Raw genomic sequence first — 17,542 nt, 5'->3', positions numbered from 1 at the left:
CAAAAAGAGATTCGCGGGGCATGGGGAAAGCCCGAAAGGAAGCGGAGCGGATCGTCATACTAAAAACAAAAAGAAAAACCAAAGAGTGCTGGGGTGAGGAGGCGCCGCGCAGCTGCTGTTCCTGTTGCCATGACAACGTAAACAATTGTGTGCGCCGCCATTTTACCAAAGTATCGCCCGTCTACAGAGTACTATTCTAGTTCACTATAGCCCGTCTGCTAGGGCCGCAACTGAAGGGGACCTTGGCGCTAGCGTTCAAAGAGCGTCTGCTTAAAAACAGCCAATGGCAGCCATGCGGAGATTCACCCATGGGTGCACAGCGCTTGTCAGCTCAAAATCACCAATCGTGGCGAGGGGCCCTTTAAGACTCGCGAAACGCACGCGTTGGCTTAGTGGCTTTAATGGTCTGCTGCTTTGCATGAGTTCGTGCTTTGAAACACGCCTATTACGGTCGTTTTACAGCTAAGCTGTATGTGACTAATTTCAAGTATATCGATGTCCGTACACCAAAAACCGTGGGCCGATCCCGAAGATAATGCAATACCGGGTCGACCTGCGGCGGAGGTGAAACAGGCTTCAAGCACTCCACCAGCTTGCAAAAAGAAGTTTAATAGCTTGGGTCCAAATACAACACGTAGCAGATATTAAGCTGATAAGAACAGCTACTACATTTTGACCGTCGTTGGCCATGTCTACGTTCGCACCGTCCTATCTTTGTCGGCCTTCCAAGCGCTCGCGTATCTGTGTTCCTTTCCTTCCGCTCTCCCATTGTGGCAGCCCCGTCGAACATCACGCGTGTCCAGTTTTCTCCGGCTCCTCGAGGTGGCGGTCCCGTCGCTCACGCGAATGCATATAAAAATCACGGTAAATGAGTCCGTACCTACGTTCAAAATTATGTGTCACCTTTGTGTCGTATACTAAACAGCTTCGTTGGTCATCCACCTTCACCGAATGGAATGGCTCATGATCTTTTTTTTTAACGACAAACTACAGGCACGTGTATCATTACTTTGTAAAGACCGTTAAGAAACCCTAGATAAAGATTATACCGTACCGTCGACTACTGTATCCCCCATTTCCCCCTGTTCAGATTCGGGTGGTTAATACCAGTCAACGAAAACTACCAATATTTTACGCCGAGTAGCACAGGTCGAGAAATCGTTTCTCAAGGTGTCTGTTTATTTAGCCATATTAAGTAGTCTGCTTCATAGGAGTACGTATGACGCGTGGCCTACCCATTTCGGAGCCGTAGAGAAACTGCTGCGCGCGCGCTCGGCAGCAACGGAGGGTGAATGAGTGAGTGAAAAACTTTATTGAGCTCTAGTAACTGTGTTCTTGGGCGGCTGGGGCGGATTCTTCAGGGTAGTCTTCCTCCTTCTGTCTTCCCCGGCGACCGCATTTAGATGGGGGAGAAATGCGAAAACACCCGTGTACTTCGATTTAGGTGCACGTTAAAGAACCCCAGGTGGTCGAAACTTCCGGAGTCCTCCACTACGGCGTGCCTCATAATCAGAAAGTGGTTTTGGCACGTAAAACCCCATAATTTAATTTTTTCCCCCGGAGGTCTTCACCCGCTGCTTCGTCCGTCCTATATCGCAATGATCAGCTGCCCTCAGTCCAGGGCTCCGCTGGCTTCTGCTGTCCATCGTGCACGCCACACTAGACCTAGCTGGTCTTCGCAGCGGTCGCTGGACAGCAATTCCTCCCATCGTTCCACACTTGGGTATGATATGATTGGGACTACGTCAGATTGTTTACATGCCCATGTTATGTGGTATAATGTGGGTTTCTCATTGCACCATGGACATTTGTCTTTATATAAAGACAAATGGTGCTTTGGTGTCGTATTCAGTGCCGTGGTATCGTCTTTCTTTGGTCCCCGTTCTTGCTTGTAGCATTGTTACAGAGAATAAGTGTTGGCCAGCAGAAGCTGAGTATCCCCCATGGCTGCTTCAATACCAGAGCTTTCGACCAAAGTACTGAGCATCTCTTGTAAATGTCACCCGCCGGAACTATGAAACGGTTAACACTGTGGCATATCTACCATGCCTACAGAGGTTACGGAGATTAGGCTGCATTCGTGTTTACACAAATGGATGGATGGAATAATTTTACTGAAAGGTCCTGCGAGCTACGGGGCGCAGGGCCCCATAGAGCGGGCTACTCCCACGTAGATGAGACCGGGAGTTTTAACTCCCTGGCCACATCGTGGGCTCGCTGGACGGCCCAGAGCTGCTCCGCCAGGTCCGTGCTGCGTAATGCTTCTTGTGGCCTGGCGGAGTCTTGATTCTTGTTTGCGTGGGTCCAACCACATGGCGAGAGCAAGTGATGTACGTCTAGTGTGCTAAGGCAATTTTCGCAATATGATGTTGCGTATAGCTCAGGCATGTAGAGATGTAGTTTGTTCTGCGTGGGGTAGGTCTTGGTTTGAAGCATTCTGAACGTGAGGGCTTGAACCAGCAGTAGATGATGCGATGCCGCAGCGGTGCGGATGTATTTACTATTTGTAGTGCTTGATGTGCAACGGCTCCTTTCTGAATGGCTTTGACGGCCCAGCGTGAATCGCTGTAGACGTGGGTGGTGGTTGGGTCTGTGAGCGCGAGTGCGATGGCGACCTGTTCTGCTATCTCAGACTTGTGGGTCTTGACTGTGAGAGCGTTTGTGACTTGACCTTGCTTATTGACCGTGGTGGCAATGAAGACCTTCCTGGACGGGTAGTGTGCCGCGTCTACGAAACAGGCTAGGATCTTCTTATCACGTATTTCGCGCAGGATGAATGATCCGCGTGCCAGCCTTCTGTGTTGATGGTGCGCGGGGTTCATGTTCAGCTGGAGTGGGCGAACCGTGTAGGAGTTGCGTGTGTCCGTCGGAACGCTTTGGTATAGATTCTCGATTGCTGTGGTGTCATGACCTAGTTTGGCTAAGATTTATCTACCCGGTTTGATTCTAGAGAGCCTTCATTGTAAATTTAGTCGTTCTTGAGCTTCGGCGATTTCTTCAAGTGTATTGTGTACCCCTAGTTGCAGCAGGAGCTCTGTCCCGGTGCTCTTGGGGATTCCCAGCGCTACTTTGTCTAGCTTCCTCAGTTGCACATTGAGTTTGTCCTTCTCCGCTACCTTCCATCTGTGCATGGCTGCCTCGTACGTGAAGTGGCATAGCGCGAAGGCGTGTGTTAGCTTGAGGAGATTTTCGTCCTTAAGGCCGCGTGTTGTCTGTTTGCTACGCGTCGTGTGAGATTCGTGGCATTATTCGACTTTGTCACGTTCTTCTCCACTGTCGCGGCGTTAGAGCCGTTGCTCTCAATGAGCATGCCGATGACTGATTTTGCTGACGTGCGGAAGGGTTCCTCCGTCTTTTGTTCAGAGAATAATGGCGTGTGTGTCTCTGATTTCGCTCTTTGACTTGGGGCCGCTTCTCGATGGTTTGTAGACGAGGAGCTCCGACTTCGCGGGCAAACATTGCGGGCCCGTGAGAGCGAGGTATTCGTCGATAGCGTCGATCGCTTGCTGTGGAGCGTTCTCAATTGATCCCAGGCTACCTCCGGGGATCCAGAGCGTTACGTCATCTGCGTGTATGGTGTATTTGACGTTCTCGATTTGATCCAGTCTCTTGCCTAAGCCGGCTAGCGGAAGGTTAAAAAGCGTCGGAGAGATGACAGAACCTTGTGGGGTGCCCTTGGGCGGCCCAGATTGTATTTCTGGGACTTGATTTCCCCTAGACTGAGGGTGGCCGTTCTGTCGCTCAGGAACGATTTTGTATAAGCGTAGAGTCTAGTGCCTACGCTTAGGCGAACTTGTGCGGCTGAAGTGTAGTCTCCGGCAGGGAGCGCAGTGCCCGCGAGGGGAAGTGCGCATGGTGTTTGGTTTGAATTTTCAGCAGTTTTCGCGGCGCGTAGCGGTGTAATGCTTTGCAGACACAATTGTTAGAGCTCATTGTATGCACTGCGCTTGTCAGCGCAAAATAGAGAGACCTGTGGAGGGGCCCTTTAAAAAAAGTAAGTGAGTTTTAACCCCAAATTTGACGCACACAGACACAGGCACGCATGCGGTTTTTTCGAATCAGTAATACACATACTACGCATATGCACAACGTACATACAGTTTGAATATAATTCTAGTGTTTTATGCGCCAAAACCTTGATCTGATTATGAGGCACGCCGTAGGGGGGAACTCCGGGTTAATTTTGACCACCTGTAGCTCTTCAACGTGGACTCAATGCATGGTACACGGGCGTTTTTGCATTTCACTCCCATCGAAATGCGGCCGCCGCTGCAGGGATTCGATCCCACCGATCTCGTATTTAGCAGTTCAACACCAGAGTCAATAAGCAACCATGGCGGGTTGGTCAGCATTAGCTAGAAAGGAGCCTATAACATACGCTAAGCTGCCGCTAGCCTTAGTAAGAAAGTATTCCTATGTTCTCCCAAACACATTCTCCCAGACATGCAATTGCAAACCATATTCTACTTATATACTATCCAATATTATAAAGTACGGAGCGCCAAGTGGCACTTATCGCTGCAATATAAACTTTAAAAACATGTTAGTTCACGAAAAAGTAAGCTCTCAATCTTGCGTCAACATAATAGCCTGTTCTCGTCGAATGTGTAAGGCCTCGAAACATTTTTAAAATGATATGAATATTAAGAACACTGGAAATGATTATGTGCACATAATTAAATTGATTTTTACCTGCAACAGTTCTAACGTCATTTATTTAGGGTAGCGTGCTAACGTCATTTATATAGGGTTGCGCACCTAAAGTGTTTTTTTTTTTTTTTACATAGAATAGGACGAGCCAAAAGTGTGGTATGTTCCCGTTCGGGATCAGAAGAATATATGAAACACCTCTTGGTGAACTGCAGTATTCATCCTCAGCATAGAAAAAAAAGTACGACATAAATTATGTGCTCTGGATAAAGGGCCACTATCCTTAGGAAAAATATCGGGACAATACGTAACAATTTCGCTGCAAAAGCGCGCAGTTAGTGGCTTAAAATAATTTTTGGAAGGGAGGAGAACTATAGATAATTACTAGAGTTTAATATGTTCTGTGACTATGCACGGCATTTTCGTGTTTTTGCGAAGTGCACGGGATGTTTACTTTGTTACAACCTGTGGTGTAAGTTTGTATAATATTGTAATGTAGACTGCGTTCCCTCCAAATACAAGTGAATTACAAGTGACTGCTATATTCTTAAATGACATTACTTGCTGTGCAGTGTCTGCGTCGTGACGTACCACGCGCGAATTTGAACTTTATATGAACTCCGCGTTAGCGCTTTCGGAACTACGATATATTTACTTTTATGTTGATACTGTATTTCTTTTTAATGTCTGTTTTAGCCGGCCTACCTTTGTTACGTACTTTCTCTGTCTTCTTTTTTTCTCGTTTCTTTGTTTTAGCCGGCCATGTTTTTATAAGTACTGTTTGCCCACTGTTTGCCTTAGAGAGAAGAAGTAGCGGGCATCACCCATGATGCCAACGGCTCCTGCACACACATTTAATAAAAATATCTAGGAAGGCGCTATTGTAGCGAGGTACAATAAAAAATTCTTCCACTGCAGATACTGACGGTCACTGGAGTCTGGCGCCCAGGTGTTGGCGGTGTTGACCATCGCTGCGGAGATATCAGCCGCTGGCCTCGACATGGAGTGTCACAGATTGTATCTCATTCTCATCGAGAGCCAAGCAGTGGCGCCGGGTACGTAGCAAGACATCAAAAACAATACTCGGAACATTCGCAGACCAAGCATTGGCGTGGACGGAGAAACAACGCGAAATATGAGCATCGTAGTGGGATGAGTTCCGACCTGCTCAGGTGTACATGGCAACGGAAGGTTTGACGCCGCGGCCACCGGAGTGGTGCCTCCATCAAAAGAAGAGGGTTGGCGCGAAGTGCCCCAAGTTCCTCCCACATTTAGGAAGTAGGGATACGTTAGAGTTCATAGAAGCTAAGAAAACGAACATAGAAAATTGATCGGTGTGCCCGTCAACATGACTCGTTACCGAGTAACTTCAGCGAAGGGTAACCTCAGACACACAACACACACGCGCACGCGCACACACGCGCACGCGCACACACGCACACACACACACGCGTGCACATGCGCACGCAGTTCTCGCGTAAGAAAATTTTGTGAATGCGGGCCCGGAGCCCGTATTCTGTTCTTACGGTAGACTACACGTTTCTTTGTACTAGTGGGTGTGATATCGCAACTACAGCCATGATCTTTATGGAGAGAGTGGTGCCGTTCTTTCTACTGTCTACACTACCGTCACGAATGTGTCTGTCTTGTTTAGGCTTTCTTTTTCGTATCTGTTTTGCTGGGACATTCCAGCTAATAAGGATTGTTGCTATCACAACTTCGGAAGCATTCGGGTTAAACGAAAAACATTAGAAATGTGTGCACAGACAAGTCTTGCTTTTACTATCTCACGTGCCGTTGATACAAGCGCATATCATACAGTAAGAGCCCGTATCATCCTACGTAAAGATAACTTCGCTTAGTCAGCTATCCGCAGAGGGGCGTAACATCCATGTAACAGGGAGGCATATAAAAAGAATGTTGTGCTGTTTATTGTTCGTCTTTGGCGAGTTTTCTTTCACTGACATTTAGTCTGACGCTCCGCTTGTCGAGCTTTGATCTCTGCCGAACGACGCTGCCCGCCTCTTGGCAGTTTAATGGAAAAACATAAGGGCTAGAGTTCTTACTATTGAGAAGATGAAATATTTAAACATATTTAAGGGTTGCAACCAGAAGAGAATTGCAGCTGAAATGCCACGTCCAGTCAAGACTATCAATAGGGTCATTAAAGCCTATCGAGACGAAGGCCGCATCAAAGATGCTGCTCACAGAACGCGCCCCCAAACCACATCGAAAATGAGGATTAATTGGTCGTAGCGGTTGCTCACATCAAACCTTCCATTATCGCGAGAAGGATTCGACGGGCCGTTCGTTTGAATACAACCGATTTTACAGGCTGACGAAAGCTTCACGATGCTGGTCTGCACAGTCGAGTAGACGACAAAAAGCCGCTACTGTCAGCACAAAGCAAGATAGCTCGCCTGAGGTTCGCTAATGACCACGGAAGCTTGAGTGTCTGTGACTGAAAGTCAGCAGTATTTTCCGACGAACCAACATTTTCTACTCGATGGGAACAGCAGCAGAGAGTGTGGCGACTTAAGGGCATACGGTTCATCGACGAGAATTTTAAGTGCGTGCCAGCAAGTGGTCGCACCGCTGTGAATGTGTGGTGCGCAAAACCATTTCATGGCCTTGGTCCCCTAGTTAGGATAGAGGGGAAGTTGAACAGTGCTGAGTATTGTGACATACTGAAATACGTATTAATTCCGTGCGTATTAGACGAACAGTGGTCGCATGGATGCTATCATTATCAGCAAGATCTCTCTCCCATCCACGCAGGCAAACGAGTGACTAAACTTCTGGACGCTCGAGGAGTCAACTGCCTTGAATGGCCTCCGAAGGGAGCTGGTCTGAACGGGTTCAGGAAAAAAACCTGAATGTTCCCGGAAAAAATGTCCACATTTGCGATGTAGGAACAAACATCCCCAGACGGGTGCCCTATAATCAGCGCTCATGTCAGCGCTCATGGGCATGCAGCAGCGTGTTCACAACCTATGTGAAGACTACACTGCCGGGACGACGAAAATTGAAGATTTCCCGATGGCTATTGGACATACAATTCGGTTTTAACTTCGTTCTTTTTTAAGTAGTTTTGTTTACTTTACTCTTGCGCCTCAGCTCTGTGTGCTTCATCCTTTAGCCTTGTTTTTGTTGGCTTGCATTGTCATTCCTTTCGTTTATTCTCATTTCCACTTCATTACTCTGCCTCATTTCACCCAGAAATTCATTTCCTTTTACTATATTCAACTTTTATTGAGTTTTGATTCCATTTTTTTATGGTTTTAGCTTTCATCTGATTGTTGTTCTTGTTCTTGTGTTTTTGTTTCCGACTGCTTGTTTTTGTTTCCACGTGCTGTAGTTCTATGCTGGTTCGTCACTGTGCTGTCACGGCTTAGAGTACGTTTCCTCGTGGCGAGCTGCGACACGTACAGCGATTCTCCCCCCCCCCCCCCTCCCCCGCACGGAAGTCACTCAACAGCAGACAGATGCGGGCCGCAGATAAAAAAAAATTAAGGCGGCGGTAAAAGAGTAGCCCAAAGCAAGTGCGTCTCTGAATAGTTAGGCCCTTCAACCAAGTCACCAACAGCAGTGCTTTGTGGTGCGTTTTTTCTTGTAATGACGTGCACTACATGACTGCGATGTCCCCTTGTACAGCAAAATATTTCATGTCTCGCTCGTACCATCACGTTAAGTTACTGGAATACACCACAGAACTCTAAGTGTCGTTTATAGAGCCTCGACCCATCACTGAAACTCAAGTTACCAGCAAAACTTTCACGACGTGACGCAACACTGCTGTGTCGGCTGTGGGTAGGAGTAGCATTCACCAACTCTTATAGCTATCGTATAGGAATGGCGGACTCACCAATGCGCGCTAAGTGCAAGTGTGAAGAGACCATCAGCCGTCTTCTGTGCCACTGTTCTCGCTTTGACAACCAACGTCAGACTCTCCAGTGGGCCTTGAATAGACTGGATGACAGGCCATTTACAGAAGCAAAGATCTTGGGAGCCTGGCCTCACAGTTCATTAGCCCAGAAAGCAGTTCGAGCGCTTCTTCACTACCTCAAGGCAACAGAGTTGAGTTCCCGACTATAGATATCCTACACCTAACTTAGTGCATGTGAAAGAACGGTATAGACTCATGTTTTCTCTCTCTCTCTCTTTCACCCCCCATTCCCCTCCCCACGTGTACTGTAGAAAACTGGACTCACTCTGGTTAACCTCCCTGCCTTTCCCTCTCCCCCCTCACTCCCTCTTTCTCTTTCTCTCTCTCTCTTCATGCTTACATTTATTCTCGAAACCATGAAAGTGACCATTGATAGGCCCGTCTACTGTGCGATGTCAGATGCATGTTGAAGAACCCAAGGTCGTCAAAAATTATCCGGAGCCCTCCACTACGGCACCCCTCATGGCCTGAGCCGCTTTGGGACGCTAAACCGGATAAGCCTATGCCAAGTGTCGAATATAGAGTGCAGTTCTTTGACAAGTGAGTTCGAACAGAATTCGTTCTCCGGTTAATTTTTCACTTGGGGATTTTTTTCCTAGAGAGTGATTCCTGAGGAGACGTATCTTCCGACGACGTATCTTCCGGGGACGTTTTTTCCTACACCCGATCTGAATATAATCCAGAACGCGTGGGGCGTCGTGAAGTTTAAGATGCCAAAGCGCTCGCTCAATACCATTGAAGCTAATGAACTCTGGGAAGCAATCCAGGACGAATGGGTGCGTCTGCAGCAAGACAGTGCGTTCGTTGAAGCTTTATGTGATTATCGCTTTCCAGGATAGAGTGCGTCATTCAGTGTGGTGGAGGCATGGCGCATTACTAGGACACAACTACTGAAGGAGTTGATGCCGGGTGATTATCTGTTGGGAATATTGTGCTTACGAAGACCTATACTTGTGGTGTCTATTGAGTGCTGTTTTTAGTAGCCAGACAAGTGCTTATATTTATTTATTTATTGCATCCTGGTTGGGCATATTGAAAAACACCGGTGCCTGTTTTTTTTTTCCGATAAGCGATCCGTGGTTAAATGGCGCAATAAAGTGCGCCTTTTATATTTCTTCATATGATTGTGTTCTCACTCATTTCTATAACTCACATAACTTCGTCCATTAGATGAGCCGCTATCGCATCCAGCGACTGAATGACGGTGAGGCTGTGAATTTTTACGAAGCGGCAGAAGAAAAGCACATTTTTACTCAGCGATGGGCACAGGTTATAACCATAGTTTACGATCTTGTTATGATTTTTTCTATTACAATTCAATTCGGCCAGCTTTATATCCGAAGTGCTGCTATATGGAAGACGTAACATGACCCCTATATGCTTTCGTATATCTATTTTCATAAATAACAGCGAAGCTGTTCACCTCCCCTGTATGCATACCCCGCATGCGCTCACAGGGGGGTAAGATGGTCGGCTTACGTCCGTACACGCGACAGGAATGAGTGCGCCGATCCCGCATATAGTGCAATACCGGGCATGCGTTCCCAGGCGGGTACGTTGGCCGCCTTACGTCCGTATAGGCGACTGCAATGTGTACGCCGATACTGGAGATAGTGAAATACCGGGCATGCATTCCCAGGGGGGGTACCTTGGCCGGCTTACGCCCGTATAGGCACTGCAATGTGTGCTCCGATTGCAGAGATAGTGAAATACCGGGCGTGCGTTCCCAGGGGAACTCTCTCTCGGTGGCCGGTTACATACGCATAAACGACTGGAATCTGTGCGCCGATCCTGGTGATAGTGCAATACCGGGCATGCGTTGTCAGGAAGGTACGCTGGTCGGCTTACGTCCGTGTACGCGACAGGAATGCGCGCGCCGATCCCGGAGATAGTGAAATACCAAGCATGCGTTCCTAGGGGGTACCCTGAACGGCTTACGTCCGTACAGGCGACTGGAATGCGCGCGCCGATCTCGGAGATAGTTAAATACCGGGCGTGCGTGCCTAGGAGGGTACGCTGAACGGCTTACGTCCGTACAGGCGACTGGAATGTGCGGGCCCATCCCGGAGATAGTTAAATACCGGGCGTGCGTTCCCAGGGGGGTACGTTAACTGGCCGGCTTACGTCGGTATAGGCGACAGGAATGTATGTGCCGGTCCCGGAGATAGTGAAATAACAGGCATGCGTTCCCAGGAGGTACTCTGGCCGGCTTACGTATACGCACTACGTATACGTATACGTATACGCAGAGCAATGTGTGCGCCAATCCTCAACGTCCGGCAGGGTTGCAGTAGTGGTTGCGGCACATGCATAGGAGGTTCGGTGACTACGGCGACGCTTGTATTGGCGTAGTGTGATGCCGTAATAAAAAATGTATTATTGCATAGTGTATGCTGCCCATGTAAGCAGCCTAAACAGCTTCGCTGGTAATCCGTCCCCATATGAATGTTGCGGCCACACGAATTTTTTTTTATACGGCGTTCCTTTACAGCAGCACAAAATCCCATGTTCAGATTTGGCACATAAATGCATGTTCAGCTATCATTCCAGTTTTCTTCGATCACTCCAGAAGCTGCGATGGCATGGTCACCTTATGAGTTACGAACTAAACGCTCTTGTCCGGTCGTCTACCGTAACAACGTAAAGTGATAAAAAAAAAAGAAAACTCCAAGGAGGGATGCAGGCAATAGAAAGAATGGTACCGCTCTTTATACTTTTCGTTTGACATCTCCACGGCGCCGCGCCGCATGAGGGTTTCGAGCCTTTCGCCACGCGCTAGCGTGTTCCCTTTCATAAAGATGACGGCTGTAGCATAGAGAAAGAAATTTAACAAGACGGTACACTCGGCGAAAACTGGCAATAGGAAATACGTCATGTTAGTGCTAATGCCGTCTGTTAGCTTGCCGCGAGCATCGGAAAATAAGAATGTGAAATGAAGTTAAGAGACATTGTTTTTTTTTTATTCTTTCCGCTAAAACTAAATATTTTTACATATAACTGAACTTAGTTTGCAACTTATTTTTGTTGCGTTACCTAGCAACAAATTAACGCCACGCTAGACGAGCCAGATACATGTGTCATGCGTCAGACACGTCACCGAAGCGAGCGAAGCCGGCTGCGCTTGTGAAGTTCGCCTGTTTGGCGACCTGCATCTCTCTTTTTATATCTTTTTTTGTTGATGTACCCTGGTTTGTTAGGCACTCGGCGTATTGCGTTTCTTTTGCACTTCGACACGACGCCACTGCTCTTTGGACTACGGCAAGGTAAGAAATATTGTTTGACAGTCTGCGACGCATTTCGATCAATTTAGGCTTACGGCACGGAACTTGTCACACAGTTAGCGAAAAACAACTCAGCCGTGCAGACGCAGTTAATTTTAATTAATGACTCGTACTGGGAGGTGTTTGCGACACCTTCCATGGGTACCACATTATTTTAACTATTCTCGGTAGTTTTTGGGCGCGCTCGCCGCGCGTGGTGTTGTGACGCAGTTAGCGAAAAGCTGCTCGGCCATGTGACGCAGTTCGTTTCGCGCCTACAGAATCTTACTGGGACAAGTTCGTGACGCTTTCTCTGACCCCGAGAATTGCTGTAATTAACTTCGTTACTTTTTGGGTTAATTTTGAGGCACGCTCGCCGCGACTGTCGTGTCGCAGTTATCGAAAAGAAGTTCGGCCGTGGTGACCAAGTCAGTTTGGCGTGTGCTGAATATTAGCGGGACACGTTTGTGACACTTTTTATGGTCCCGCACCAATATATACCTTCTTTCTGTGCTGACGCTTGTTAAGAACGTGGCTAGCGATTGGCAAGAGTGATAACACGCGAGTGTGTTGCTTGCGCCGGCAGAACGCGCAAAAAATAGCGCCGAGGAGCACAAAAACTAAGAACGCGATAATTCTGTCTTCTGAACGACTTAAAACAGGCTTTGCATCCACGCATTTCTCTTGAGTGCGAGTAGAAGGCATCCTGCGAGCGTCTAGCATATGGTCTGGCTGAGAGCCTGTGTTGTGGCCACCTCTGTGTATGTAGTGTACTATCGCGCCGAATGAGACCAAGTTGTTTTGGAAACGCGTTGTCGCCCGTGCATTTGTGCTCTTAAAGTGCAGAATGCCCGGGAATGGGGGGATGCCTTGAAATCAGATATTTTCTTCATAAATTATAGTGCGGCTTGGAATGAGTCGGGCATTTTCGATGCCATGTATGTAAAAGCAAACTGCTTTTGTTTGTAATGCTGCCCATTCAGCACTTTCGCACCTTTCACCTCCGCACGCAGTATTCCTAAAGGTGTTAATAACAAAATTGACACGCGCTTGTAATTCGGTTTTTTCAGCTGACGCCGTCCGGTGGACCTTCGTACGGGAACTACTGTTGCTTACCCGGTGCCATAACGTTGGATGAATGCACGAAAAGCCTGGAATGTGCATTTATGTTGAGAAAAACAAACAGTTTCATTTCACAAAGCGTCTTGTGCCTACTATATGAAATTGCACGTGGCACAGATTCGATGGAGGCCGCTCTAAAGATCGTTTGCAATCATTTTTACTTTACAATAAAACGATTCCGCACGAAGGGCGCGCGGGGTTAAGCAGTAGAAGCAAAAAAATAATAATAATAAATATCACGCCGATCAGCGCAGCCGGCGTAACGTGTTCCAGCTAGCGTTCAAAACGCGCGCAAACAAAACCGAAACAGGTAATAATGCCAGCGGCTTGGAGCGCTACAGTCGGTTCGGCCGCTCGGCTCTGTGAGTGTTCGCTCTTGTTGAATTCATTTCCCTATGGCTGTACGTACAGCGCCAGCAGACGCAGAAAGAGCAAGGAACGAGGGAGGACGGAGCGCTGAATAACAACTGGCACTTTCATTCGACGCATTCCTGGTTAAGTACAGAAAGCGAAACAATATAACCAGATGGAAACAACCATCGTAATGAACTAGAAATTAACCACACGTATCAAAAGAGAGCTCACATATGCAAAAATGAGCGGGAGAACATTTACTCATTTCTCCTCTCGTCAGGTGTACACTGCCTGTGAAAGAATAATCACTTATTGGAGATATATGCGGCAGACTTACTGCAGCTATCGCGGCGCTTTTCAGCTTTTAGGCCAGCATAATTTTTCTTCTGATCAGATCTCGCTTCTTCGAAAAACACTAGTATTCGCCAATTTAGGGATGTAGCCGCATTGCTTGCAATGAAAAGCTAGATCGCCAGAAGCTAGCTTTTTTCTTACATTTCATTTGGGCTCTTTCAGTCTTTCGTTAAGGCAATGAGCTACGTAAGTTCGGCCATACGAAAGTGGGATTAAGTAGACAATAAGACCATCACATTGAGTGTAAGTGTCACTGTGTTTGGTTCAACATTTTGCAGCCTCATTTTTTTCTTTCTTTTTTGTTTTAGTTGAGGGCGCGGTTCAATTGCAAAAGACGTTCAGTTGCCTAAAAACATCATCGGCTCTCGTTGGTACTGACACCGTCGAAATAAAGTATCAGGGGCCGAATTCGCAAAGCGTTTCGTTCGTAAGTGCTCTTTGCCATTACTTGGCCATCTTCGCTAATATTATCTTCAACATCCGGATTGGTTGAAAATTTCTTTTACAAGTAATTCTTGCGTAAGAGCTTTTTGTGAATGCTGGCCCAGTTGTTAGTCGGCGCTCCGTCCTGTCTCGTTTCTAGCTCTGTCTCCATTTGCTGGCGCTCTACGTAATTGCACAGTTACGCTCTTCGTAACTATTTGTAGGAGCATAGGCCAGCCAATCGTAATCTTGGACCTCCATTAGCGAAAGCTGACGGTCAATAGTGAGCCGTATTTACGAATGAAACGTTTTGTGAATGCGGGCACAGTATCTAAAAGAAAAAAGAAATTTATACGAAAGGAACTGTACCAACTACGAGAGCTCTGTCGTCGAATTTTCGCTATTCGGCGAAGCGAACGTCGGGCGCAGGTTAACTGGCAAAAGATGAACTAAAATCACTCAGTGATTCATTACTTGCTCTTCAATAACAAAGACTACGTCGCATATCTATGTCCCAAAGTTGAAGGGGCTCATTATGAAATCCTGCTCCACTTGAGCGATTTTTCTCAGCGAGCGATAACATCTTAATATCAGTCGGCGAAGGGTGTGTGCTCAGCCGGCCTCATCTCGCACACCGACACGGTCGACACGGTCGCTACGGCTTTGACGTCGTAGGCGGGCGACGAGAAAAAGATACCGCATCCAGACTCCGCTGTGCTCATATATTGACTAATCAGACATACGGCAAAAATGTCGAAAAAGGAATCAATACGGGTCATCCGCGCGCGGGCTAAACTGAAAAGAAGCCTTGATTAGGCAACGTGAAGGAAGCCTACTTCTGACATGTTGAAAGGAGTCCCGCCGAAGTAGCTTAATGTCAATGGCGTTATGCTGCTGAGCCTGAGGTCGTATGTTCGACTCCTGGCTGCAGTGACTGAAGGCAAGAATTGCTCGTGCACTTTGTTTCAGGTGAAAAATGGGGCACCAGGGAAACGCAAAGGACGCGCACACAAGGAAAAGGCGTTAGACAGGGACGGACGCTCCAGCGTCCGTCCGTGTCTAACGCCTTTTCGTTGTGCGCGCGTCCTTTACGTTTCGCTGGAACCCGCTTTTGCAAGTTCATCATGCACCAACTGCCTCAAGAGCTTGCGCTATTGTTTTAGGTACATGTTAAAGAACCGCAGGGCGTCGAATCAATTTGGAGATCTCTGCTACTGCGTCCATCATAGCTATATATGCACTAGCTTTAAGAGGTAAGCCAATGTTAAGTGTTAGTTCCATTTATTTAATTCTACAGAACTTCATCTATGATTGTCTCTTAGCTATCACTTAGCATAAAAAATAGTTTAAAGTTGCCCATTAAGGTGTCAAGTATTATTCTGGGGCCCAATTCACGAATATTTTTTCATTATAAGGGATCTTTGTCATTGGCCAGCCACCTTCGCTTGTAATATGCACAACATCAGCATTAGCTGCAATATTGTCTTACGAATGATTCTAGTGTTAAGAGCGTTTTGTGGATACGGGCTCCGTTTATCAGACAGGGCTGTTTTTTCTTTCTTTTGCTTGTCTTTGCACGTCACGTGCGCCCCCCGGTGCGAGTTGTATTACGCAGGCCGTGGTGCTCTATATATAGCGAAAGCTGCTAACGACACTTTCTCCCCTCTTCGTGGTGTCAGTGGCTGGCATAATCATCGTGGTTGCTGAAATAACAGAGTGTGGGTGTCGGCCAGTTGGCGATTCATGATTTTGGGAAGTTGCCGCAGGGGAACACGCGAGACGAAGAAAGGGGCCACACGAAGCGGTCAACACACGCGGACAACACTACGCGTGCGATCCTCTTACCGCTTCGTGTTGTCTCTTTCTTCGTCTCGCGTGTTCCCCTGCAGAAACTTCCCCCCAAAAATGCTGAAATAAGCCAGAAAAAAAAGCTATTGTCTTCTGGGCGGACTTGCATTGTGATTCTTTGAACAGGTACGTGCTTTAGACAGAAGTGTGAAGAGAAACAGCTCAGTGTTTTCGTAATATTGTCTAAAAGTGCGTCCCTCATTCAATGCCGGGCAGAGATAAGTGAAACTCCGATAGATTATACGATTTGGCATGCAGGTAAGGTCCACTTCTTCATGTAATGCAGTGGATGTGACAGAGTTATGATATGCGATAGCTCCCACAGGCGTTTTGATAAGTCGGTTCTCACTAAAAAATGCCGACGTGGTATACATAGACACAATCATGTGAAGCTGACAATGAAAGCATGAAATGATGGGGTAAATTGGTTCTCTTTAACTTGAGGTGAGAAATTTTGAAGTAAGGGACAGTGAAAGTGGATGAAAAAAAAAAAAAGAAGTTGCCGCGGATGGCGACCGAACCCACATCTTCTCACTACGCGTGCGATTCGTTTAGAAAATGAATAGCGTGGCCTCGTTTTCCCATTCATTACCTTGGGTACTTGTGTATCTACTAGATCAGCACTGAGTGTCAGCCAGCGCCACCACTGAGGGCCATGGCGATGGATGTAGAACATCCTTTTTACCGCATGAGTCAGGAAGTACATGATTGAAGGGGAAAACCAGCAAAAAGCAGAACGTACAGAAACAAGCATCAGTGATAAGGAATTATATTTAAGGGGTGGCATATCGGGTGTTTTGTTTCCACGTTAGCTTTCGTGCGTTGGTTTTCGCGCATGCCCTGGAGGACTGCCTGAGGTTAAAAATTCGTGTTCTTCGCTGGTTATCGTCATAAATCATATACGAACTGGCTCAGCTCTCGATCCACACGTTGTACGTGTGAGGAGGCAACTGGCCAATAAACCCTTGTATGCTACCTGAATGTAGCTGGGCAGGCCATGCAGAGCTGATAACCGGTAGGCCATTAAAGTTACAGAGTTGATACTAAGGAAGGGAAAAAGCAGTAACGGACGGGAGGTAATTACGTGGTGTGATGAAATTAAGAAATTTCCGGGCAAAAGCTGTCGCAAGACGGGTAATTGGAGATCGCGGGGAGAGGCCTTCGTCCAGCAGTAGACGTAAATATGATGATGATAATTATGTTGATACCGGAAGGCATGAAAATTGCTGCAGTCGTTACCCTCGCTATGTAGTTGAGACAATAACGCAAGTGACTAACGGCTGTTCAGGTTTTCCACCTAAATATAAAACACCGACTGCGATAGCAGACTAGTAGACAGCTATACAAAGTAAGGATAGTAGTGTTATTGGCCATATAAAGTCGGAAACAGTCGCTTCCTAACTGAATTAAGCATGGTTTCAGCGCGCACGAGCAAACATGAGCACATCACACTAAATGACCGCAAACTTCAAAAACTTCAAACTTCAAAATTCACGAACGCTGGCGTGAGCAAGCACGGCAGCAGCAGGGCGGCGAGAAAACAGCACAAAGGCATGAGCCGTCTGCAGATTGCTTTCAAGATATG

General features: G+C 47.1%; 1 pseudogene; it reads right to left on the bottom strand.

Moving 5' to 3' along the window:
• Positions 1–510: 510 nt before the first annotated feature.
• LOC126546497 (U2 spliceosomal RNA) lies at positions 511–690 on the bottom strand (annotated as a pseudogene).
• Positions 691–17,542: the final 16,852 nt, after the last annotated feature.

This window comes from Dermacentor andersoni, chromosome 1 (assembly GCF_023375885.2).
Source record: "Dermacentor andersoni chromosome 1, qqDerAnde1_hic_scaffold, whole genome shotgun sequence".
Taxonomy (NCBI): Eukaryota; Metazoa; Arthropoda; class Arachnida; order Ixodida; family Ixodidae; genus Dermacentor; species Dermacentor andersoni.
This window is presented reverse-complemented; position numbering and strand designations above follow the sequence as displayed.